Source organism: Lutra lutra, chromosome 12 (genome assembly GCF_902655055.1).
Source record: "Lutra lutra chromosome 12, mLutLut1.2, whole genome shotgun sequence".
Classification (NCBI taxonomy): Eukaryota; Metazoa; Chordata; class Mammalia; order Carnivora; family Mustelidae; genus Lutra; species Lutra lutra.
The window spans coordinates 75,948,090-75,958,620 of record NC_062289.1 but is presented as its reverse complement, the minus strand read 5'-3'; the positions used below and the strand labels follow the sequence as shown (position 1 = coordinate 75,958,620).

At 45.7% G+C, this 10,531-nt stretch overlaps 1 long non-coding RNA gene across 1 annotated transcript; it reads left to right on the top strand.

Moving 5' to 3' along the window:
- Positions 1 to 4,356: 4,356 nt before the first annotated feature.
- LOC125081607 (uncharacterized) lies at positions 4,357 to 10,213 on the top strand. The gene is made up of 4 exons (XR_007121762.1): positions 4,357 to 4,440; positions 7,096 to 7,204; positions 7,954 to 8,095; positions 10,173 to 10,213. It is a non-coding gene; the product is annotated as an uncharacterized LOC125081607 (long non-coding RNA).
- The last annotated feature ends 318 nt before the right edge of the window (positions 10,214 to 10,531 follow it).

The following is a 10,531-nucleotide window of genomic DNA, read 5'->3' as shown; positions in this document are numbered from 1 at the left end:
TTTTTATTTTTAAGTAATCACTATTATATTATCATTGTCTTATTTCTCCCTGTTGAGTTTCATGGTGTGTTATAAGGGGTTTTCCTCATGGAATGGAACAAGACATAGATTCTCTGAACGTTTTCCTCCTGCAAGCTTGCAAACACAATGATCCCCTTTCTGGCCAGATTGACTCCTCACAGTGAAGAAGAGAACTGGAGAATCATCCAGGAAATGTAAAAAAGTGGGCTTTCACCCCCACAGATAAAATTTAAGGATTTCTCACTTTTGTATCTTTTTTCTCTTAAGCATTAAAAAAAGCATGCTCAGAACCATGATCTCATTGAAATCCCACACCAGCCCTGGGAGGGGGGAAGGATACGAAAGACCCTTCCCATTTTACAGGTGGGAAGACTGAGGCCCAGAGTGGTTAAGTAAGTTTGTTCAAGATCACAGAGCAACCCCTTCAGAGCTGGGTCTGAACTTGGACCTTCTGTTCCCTCATCCGGGCCTGACCACTATATCTTTCCTTCAGGTGGCAGGTGGGCGTCTGCTCATTTTCTAGGCAGGAGTCTGGCCCATAGATACAGACTGGATACCCAGATGAGAGCAGGAGATGAGGGTCAGGGACCTCCATACTGATGGTAGTTACTGGGCCTCTTATCTGGACAGCTTGGCTGGCCAGGGAAAGAGAGACAGAGGGGGAGAGCTTAGAGATCCTCGGACACCTGTCCAGACTGGACCCAGTTCATTCACAGAATCCATCTTTTTCTCTTTCTCTGTCTTGGTCCCTCTGTTTCTGTCCATGGTTTTCTCCCTCTTTCTGTATTTCTGCGGTATGTTGTGCACTCTCTCTCTCTCTCACACAGACACACACACACACCCCTTATCTAACAGTTTTTCTCTTCTTTCCCAAGTGATATCAGGGAGATAAAGGCACCTCTTACTCTCCAAATAAGTGGAAGCTCTTGATCTGGAAGGTGTTAAATTTTCCACTACCTTGTTCATTTTCAAGGTAAGTTTCACGTCTCTCTTCCCTCCATTTATTACCATAATTGGGGCATTTTCCTGATTCCTTAATTCAGCAGCTTGATTTTAGAAATATTCATTCCATTGTCCCTCCCAGGCCTCATCTCCCACACTTCTCCCCCTTTATTCATTTTGCACCTGGTTCCTATAATATCATCCCTTCATTCAGTGCAAATCAAAATAGGATGGTTATTTTTTTTTTTAAATCCTTGTCCTTACAGTTGATATCCTTCAGGAAAAAAATTCTTAATTATTTGAATTAACTTTGGCCGTTTTAAAGCTGTTTGCAACAGGACTGTTGCTCTAGTCAAAAAGACTGTCTGCAAACCCCCTCCTCACCATTCAGGGACAGAAAAATAATAAATTGAGACAAAATCATTACACAAATCCTGTGTTTCACGGCTTTGTTCCTCAAGTTTCCTATCAAATATTAGCAACTTGCCTCAAGGTGAAAGAGAGGAAAGATGAGATCTTAGCTGGAAACAGCAGGAGGTCACCAAGCAGATTGCTTTATCGACTCCTAGATTCAGGGCACCCCCATCCTACTCAGAGCCACTGATGGGATTCTGCTTAGGAATTAGTCCTGGGTTCAAATCCCAGGGCTGCCACTTTCTAGCTGAGTGACTGGGCATGTTAATTTCATCTCTCTAAGCTTTGTGTTCTTCTTCCTAACCCTTGGGGCTGTTGGGAAGGTTTGTAAAGGTAGTGGTCATTGTCCATTACCAGGGACAGTATCAGGCACTGGGGAGTGAGGTGCCAGTGCATGTTAAGGACCGTCAGACAGGATTCTCCTTCTGCCCTTACTACAGTCCTACAACAGCGGGTGTGACAATGATTGCACTGTACAACTTCAGACCAGAGAGGTGCAGTGATTTGCCCAAGGTCATACCACTCATGTGCAGCATCCAGAACTGACTCTGAGGTCTGTGTTCTGCTTCATGCATAGAGATATGTCAGGACTGAGCCCTTCCCGTAGGTACTTAGATAACTTTTGTTTCCACCATTCTCCCAGAGAGGACACCATGAAGAGGAGGGATCAGCCTCAGGCTGTGGCATAACTCTGTGTTGCTTCTCCAGAGACCTCTGGAATAAGGCTGCTTTAATTAGGAGAATGGTGCTCTGTGGGGCCAAAGTAAAGAGACAATAAAGCAACTCCCAGAGCAGACAAGCACATGGACTCAAGCCAGGCACTTTGTCCTGACGCTGGGGAGATGAATGGCCTATAAAGTGGTGCAGCAACTCTTAGGTTTAGCCTGTGGCTTCTGGAGGGCATTCAACCCACAGTGTTGGAGTCATTGATTGCAGAGGGGGTCAAGCCTGCCTCCCAACATCCAGCCCACTCAGCTGTGATTGCGGAAGCCTCATCTGGTCAGGATTGGAAATCTTCACTCTTGGAGTGGGGTGAGGAAACCCACTGCCCTCTGACCTCAGGTACCCAGGAGGAATTCCAAGGGCTTCCATGCCTGTTACGTTGTAACTACTTCTTGTTTCTTAAACTTATTGGTCTCAGGACTGTTTATACTCTTAAAAATAATTGAAGATCCCCCAAAAAGCTTTGTGTATATGAGTTGTATCAATAAAAATTATATTAAAAGTTAAAATCAGAAACCCTTGTAAAACATTTATTAAATTACAAATAACAGTAATAAACCCATTACAAGTTAATAAATGTAACATATTCTACTGAAGAGTAACTATTTTTGCATAATCAAAAGAAATTCTGAAAGGAGTGGCACTGATGATTGTGATGGGGATGATGATGGTGGTGGTAATGATGATAGTGATGGTGGTGATGGTGATGGTGATGATGACCATGGTGATGATGGTGATGATGATGGTGACAGTGATGGTGGTAATGATAATGATGATGGTGATGATGGTGATAATCATGGTGACAGTGATGGTGATGGTGATGGTGATGATGTGATAGTGATGGTAATAGTGATGATGATGATGATGAAGGTGATAATGGTGGTGATTGATCATAATGGTGATGATGGTGGTGATGGTGATAATGATGGTAACAGTGACGGTAGTAGTGATGATGATGATGGTGATGGTGGTGATGATGGTGGTGATGGGGATGGTGATGATGATGGTGGTGATGGTGTTGATGATGGTTATGATAATGGTAATGATGAATATGTGCACATTCCAGATCCTGTTCTACCATCACACTGAATCTTCACAGTACCTCCATGAGGTAATTCTATTCGTTTCATTTTACCACTGGGACACGGGTTGAGTAGCTCACCCAAGGGCAGAGCCTGGGTTCAATCCCAGGCAGTCAAACTTCCAGAACTGTGTTCTTGGCCATGACAATGTGTTACAGTCCCTGGTACAGATAAATAGTCTCAGGCAGAGAATCATGTCAGCCAAGGTGGTAAATCTCTGGAGTTGTATTTAGCAACTAAAAATACTGAGTGCATGCTAAATAGGCAAGTCTGGGTTTATTCAGTGTTGTGTTTGTTAAATATTTGATCTGGGAGAATTAAATGGCATCTTCTCTCTAGAGAACTGAAGCTGATGAGCCCAGAAATAAAGTTGATGAAAATAGCCCTAATTGTAATCATACTCAAATATGTACAGTTTACAAAACCCATCCATATATGTTAGTTTATTCAATCCTCTATTTAAATGATGCTCACCAGTCCTCCCTCTGCCCTCCACATTTTGTCCCCACAGCTGCATCCTTGAACCAGACTTCATGATCACTGGTCTACACTTTTGCTGCAGCTCCCCAAACCCCTTTCCCCTGTCTATCCACCTGTCCATGCCACTTGAATGCTGCCTCCAGAGACTGCCTTCACTAATAATAATGACAGTCATATTAACTGAGCACTCACCATGTGCCAGACACCCCGTTGAATGTCAAGCATGGATTACATCATCTGCTCTTCTCCATAACTCTAGGTTGTATATTTTTATTACCATCTTCCCCATTTTATGGATGAAGACAGCAAAACTTAAAGAAGCTGCATAATTTACCCAAGAATACACAACTCAGAGACACGGATATGGGATTTGAATGCAGCAGGCTGGTTCCTTAGCTTCCAAACCATTGAACAACCTGATTCCCATCAGCAATCCAGCCTGATCAGTCACTGTTTTCCCTGGACTCCTGTGGGTCCTTGCTGCTCATGTGTCACAGACACTTCAACATGGCATCCATATTCTTTAAAATTGGTTCCTGACTCATCTCCTAGACTCTGCTTCCTACCTCATCTTATTCCCATTCACCCCACTCTCCAGCCACACCAAATTCTCCAATTCACGTCATCACAGTAACACACTTTGGCATGTGCTGTTCCTCCCCTGATCACAGTGACTCTCCAGTCAAATTCCCATGCAGTCTTGAAGACCCAGCCCCACAGTCCTGTCCATCCTAAAGCCATGGGTGGTTTTTTGCTTCCTGCTTTAGTCACTGCCAAGGTTCTCCTTTCCTTCTTGAATTTAACCTTGTTACATTGTGTTGTTTAAGGCACTGGAGGCGAACATGGACTATGGACTCAGAACTTCCAGGTCCACATCCAGCTTCTACTACTACTAATTGTGTGTGACCATGCTCAGGTGATTTTGCCTTTTTGACCATTGGCATCCCCACTTACAGAATGGCTCTGATGACAGGATCACCTGCTCTCACAGGGCTTTTCTAATGATGCAGGGACTTTCTTGGTTACTAGAGAAGAGAGGAAAGAGGTTGTCCCAGCTCACCTGGTCACTGATCAACCTTCTCCTCCCAGGTGTGGCCTGGATCTAAGGCTGCTGCTGTGTTTGCTTGAGAGCTAGAAGGGGCTCAGGTGTCTATAAGAGTTTTCTGGCAAGGGCATAGACTGTGTAGGTTTTGTCTGAAAGGAGACATAAGCACCAAAGACAGGGTCAAAGGGCCATAAGAAACAAGTTTCTCAGGGACCTGGCAGGTCCCTCCGTTTCAGGACAGAGGTCTAATATCATAGAGCATGTGCAGGGGATGGGATGCGATCTTCTCCAGCCAGTCCATGCCCCACCTGGGAGTCTGTGGAGAGATCACAAGACAACTGTGAAACTCACTGACACAGCACCTGGGACAGAACAAGTGCTTTATAAATGTTACCTATTTTTAATCCCAGGAACAGTACAGACCTGTTCTTTACCTTCTGCTTGAGGCATCTCCCCATGGTCTTGCTGGGTTGAGAACTGGGGTCATCTCCCTAGCCACAAAAAGAACAGTTTGCTGAAGCAAAGGGTCCTCCTGCACATTTGAAATGACTGATGAGAAACGTGTGTGCACTGCATGCGCACCTGAACCCCATCTAGCGAACACCCCCATGCTGCATGCACACACTCACATACACACATGCACACACAGGCACACATCCTGGGGGCAGCTGGTTCTCCCTCCATCTTCTTCACAGCTGCATCTCCTCCATCCTCTCTGCCTCGCCTCTCTGTTCTAACTCATGCCAGTTGCCTCAGAAAAATTTGGCATCCTTTCCACACCCACCACCACATTTCTAGCTGACAGTTTCCTTTCCATCCATTTCTGAGCCTCCCACTGTCCCACCCCAGTGCCAGGGAATTTCAGAAGCCCCAGTCTTCTTTAATGGAGGGGAGATGTTGCCGCCTCCAGCCAGGTAGAGAGAGCTACCACCGGGTAGCACCACCATCTCTTACTGGCATGATGTTCTCGGTTGGGGTGAGAGCAAAAGCTTAGCTGTGTTTTCTGCTGAGGGCTGAAGACCCATGTCACCCGGGGCTCTGGACCTTGCACATGTGGGCTCCTTTGCCTAGAGCTGTCATTCCTCTACCTCCTCTTCCCTTTTCTAACTCCTCCTCCGACTTCAAGACTCTTCCTAGACATTTGCACCTCCAGAAAGCCTTCTCTGATCCCCCAACTGAATTAGGTGTCTCCTCTGGACTCTGCTTCCCCCAATAGAGCACTCAATATGCCAAATCATGATTGCCCCATTATTTCCATGACCTGGCACATAGGAGCCCCTCAAACTGTTGTTGTTTAGATGAATGCTGAAAAGATTGCTCTCTGCCCCCAGTGAAGTATGATTGTGTCATTCTGGATGATTTTCCAGAAAGCCTCCTCAACCTACTCCTTTTCTCAGGAACAGCCATACCAAGTTGCTCTCCAGCTTGGAGTTTTCCAGGTCACAATATATGGGTCCGCACTACAGTGATGGTGGAGGTATCTGAGAATCGAGTTACACTTTCTCTACCCAACATGATCCCAAGCTGCCCTAGTAGTCTCAGCTCCTGTAGGCTGAGCCTGAGCTCACATAGCGGAGAGCTGTCTGTTGACTCCATGGATGAATTCTCAGTGGCCTTAGGCAGGGACAGGGTGAAGGTCCAGTGGGGGGTCTGTGAGCTGTTACTCTTCTCTCTTTCCAGATATCGAAGTGTTTTCCACCTAACATGGAATGGGCTGCTGGGTCCTTCCCTCCCTTGGACTGATTATAATCAGGGAAAGGGAACCCATGGTGTTCTCTCTTCTAGGGCCACGAGGAAGCTGTCCTATTATGGTTTGCCTCTTATAAACTCCTTTGGGTCACCTGCCATCAAAGACCATGGGAGTTTGGGTCCTAGGGGGATAATGTTCTGTTGCCCAAACATACATGGTTTCTGCCCATCGTTATCCAAATATTGCCTTTTGTAGGGAACTTTGATGAGAGATTTTTTTTTAACCCAACAGCCATGAAAGAGCTTGGATGAAAGAGCAGCTTGTATTCTCCAAAAATAGATATATGTGTGTGTGTCCATAGAACAAAAATATATGTGTTCCCATGAGCTCTTCTTATACTGTGACTGACACTCCTTGCACTTCGAAGGGGGTCTATGTCCACTCCTTTGAACCTTAGCAGGGGCAGGTGGTTGCTTCAATCAGTAGAGGGAAGTGGAAGACATGCAAAGGGACCTCCAGGGTGAAATCATGAAAAGGATACCAAGGAACTCTCCCTGAGCTCTCTGCTCTTTCCCTCTCCTCTTTGCTGCTGCTGCTCCTCCTCCTCTTCCTTATTCTTCTTCTTCTTCTCCTTCTTCTCCCTCTTCTTGTTCCTCACTTCTCTCTCTCCCTCCATCTCTCTTCACTATGGAATCCAGCCATCATGCTCTGAGGAAGCCCAAACCAGCCAATGCTGAGAGACCACATAGAGAGAAACCATTCAGACAAGAGCAGAAGCTGCAACCTATCATCTGCATCAACAGATTGGTGAGTAATGAATGAATGAGATTGCAGATGGGTGCAGCCCCAACCTTCAAGTCCAGCTGAGCCCCCAAGCACCATAAAGCAAAGACAGGCAAGTCCTGCTGTGCCCTGGTCTGAATTCCCAACCCCCCAGAATCCATGAGCTTACACACCATTGCTTTCCATCGCTGAGTTCTGGGAGAATTTGCTTTGCAGCCACAACAACTCGAACAAGACTGGAACAAAAATATGTGGAGGCTCAAAGAAATTGCAGATGGACAGGATTTGGTCTTGGAGGCCATCGACCTCACATTTCTTTCTAAGCAAAGACTTTAAAATCAGAACACATCAACAACATGGGAATATCAAAAGTGACCACCTGGAAGGATTATGACTAATCACCCCATCTTGTAGATGAGGAAACAGAGCCCAGAGAGACTGCCCATGAAATGATCAAGCAGAGACCCACATCCAAGTCCATAAAACAGCTGGCAAATGATCCTTGTAACATAAGGATTTATCAGGTACCTCTCATGTATCAGGAGCTTCATCTACATTGCTACAGACTCCTTTGATGTAGCCATCATGGTTCCCATTTCACAGATAATAAAGTTAAGGCTCAAGGAAAGGGGAAGTGACTTGTCTGTGGTCAGATAGACAGGAAGTGTTGGCCCTGAGTCCAGAACCCAGATCTGCACCCTTACCCTCAGTGGCTTCTCAGAATTTGTGCTGCTTGTTCCCTTACTGTCACTTCCTGCTTTCCCTTATCCCAGGAGCACAAGTGATGTATTCAGTGCTGCATGCCCATGGTTAAGACCCTTGACTAAGCTGATAGAGGGTGTGGCTACTGCCTTCCAAGTTAGCTGTCCATGGTTCATATCTTTCATCCACTCCTTACAACCTGTGCGATTCTAGGTAAGATGTCACCTCACCTCCTTGAGCCTCAACTTTCTTGTCAGCAAAATGGGATTAAAATGCCTTCTTGCTCTAAATAGCAAATGAAACAAGGCATATGAGGGGTCTGGAAAGGCTCTCCAATTAAACAGTAGGTACCCTCTCTAGGGTAGGATTCTTCTCCTAATTCTCCTTCCCCCACCTTTTTTTTTTTTTTTTTAAAGTAAGCTCCACACTGGGTGATGCTTGAACTCCTGGCCCTGAGATCAAGACATGAACTGAGGTCAAGAGTTGGACACCCAATGACTGAGTCACCTGTGGGCCCCCTAATTCCCTTTCAAAACACCCCCTTCCAAAAGGATTTTCAAGCATTGACAGCTGATAGTAATTGAGAGCTTGCTATGTGGTAGGCATGTTTTATATAAATTGCATGTAATCTTCAAACATCACCATGAGGTCGAGATACCATCAATATCTTTACAGATGAGAAAACAGAGGCACAGAGAGGAAAAGTTGTTGTGTTCATGCCTTAGGGCTGCTGTAACCAAGTACTGTAAATTGGGTAGCTCAGGACAACAGAAATACTGTCTGACAGTTCTGGAGGCTAAAACTCTGAGATCAAGATGCCTGGCTCGATCTTCCAGGGTTCCTTCCAGGGGCAGTGAAGAACCTGTTCTGTGGCTCTTCCTTAGTTTATGGGATTGATGGCAAACTTTGGCAATCTTTTGCTTGTAGAAGCAGCACTCTGATTAGTGTTCATCTGCCTATGGCGTTCTGCCTGTGTGTCTGTGTCCAAGTTTCCTCTTTCGATAAAGACACCAGTGACATTGAATTAGGAGCCCATCCTACTCCAGCATGACCTCATCTTAATTAATTACCTCTGCAATGACCCTATTCCTAAATCAAGCCACATTCTGAGATATGGAGAGTTAGGACTACAACATATGAATTTTGGAGGTTGGGGAGGGGACATTTAGTCCTTAACAGTTGTCTTAGCCTAGATCACACAGCTAATAAATAGTGGAACCACACTTCAAGTGCAGTCAGGCTGGCTCCACAATCTGTGTTCTTGACCATGCTGCTGATGTGAATGGCCCATCTGAATGTCCCATAGACAGTTGAAGCAAAAAGTTCCCTGGGAAGAAGACATCACTTGAAAGTTGCATTGTGCTGCCTTGAAAGCTCTCTGGCTCCTCAAGACCAGCCCCCGTGCTGGTGGTGACTCAGAGGCAGCCTGGGAACACCGGGGGTGGCTTCTCCAACAACGCCACCCGAGCACGAGGACAGTTCGTTTGCTAAAGTAATTAAAAACAATCTGCACTATTAAATTCCTCCTCTATTTTTCTGCTGTTCGCGTTCCCTGGTGTGCCGAGTTAGATGTCTTCCCTAATCATTGCTGACATGTCAGCTCTACCCCCACCTTCCTCCCGAACTGCCATCCTTAGAGATGATGGGGGCTCGAGACAGTTTGTTTTAATGTCAGGATCTACATCTCTCATAATTATATACACACACCCCATTTGCTGGGAATTCACTGCTCAAATAAGAAAGCCAGTTTGACAGCTCTGACACCCCAGCCCTCACATCAGCTGTAGACAGGGGTGCATGCTAAGGGCACGGGTGCCACTCTCCTTGTGCTGGGAGTTCACTCTGAGCTGGCTTTTAGTGGCATCAACTGACAGTCTCTGCTGAGTTGCAACTGCAGGAGTCAGTCCTCAACAGCCCAGACCATGCAAGGGAAGATCACCCAACCCACCCATACCATCTCTCCCATAACACATTCTTTACCGGAGCAGAAAAAATGACATACACACCGAGGAACATAGCTGGCTCAGTTGGTTGGGTGTCTGATTCTTGATTTTGACTCAGGTCATGATCTCGGGGTCATGGGTTCTAGTCTGCATCAGACTTCAAGCTCAGTGGGGAGTCTGCTTGAGGATTCCTCTCCCTCTTCCCTGACCCTTCCCGTGCTCTCTCTCTCTCTCTCAAACAAATGAATAAATCTTTTTTTTTTTTAATGAAATGTGTATATAACAGAAGGTACTCTGGTTCTCTGTTGGTTGGAAGCATTTATTTTATTTTTTTTATTTCTTTTCAGTGTACCAGAATTCATTGTTTATGTACCACACCCAGTTCTCCATGCAGTACGTGCCCTCCATAACATGGAAAGTGCCTGATAAGTGACTATTGTTGTCAGCTTTATCATTTTGTCACCATCATCATCATCACCATGGCATGATCCTATGGGCTGAGAACATTCTGGGAAGAACTTGCTGGCAGCCAAGATGGTGAGATCCAAGAAGGCCACTGTGGGAGTATATGACTTTGTGTCTCCTGCTATATTCTCTGCTGTGGTCCCTGTGCAAGGGAGGAGGGAGGAGGGTGCAGGAAGACCTGTCCAGACTTTCTGAGCTAATGAGGGAGAGCAGATGGGGCTAGGAACTCCAAGGATGGTTG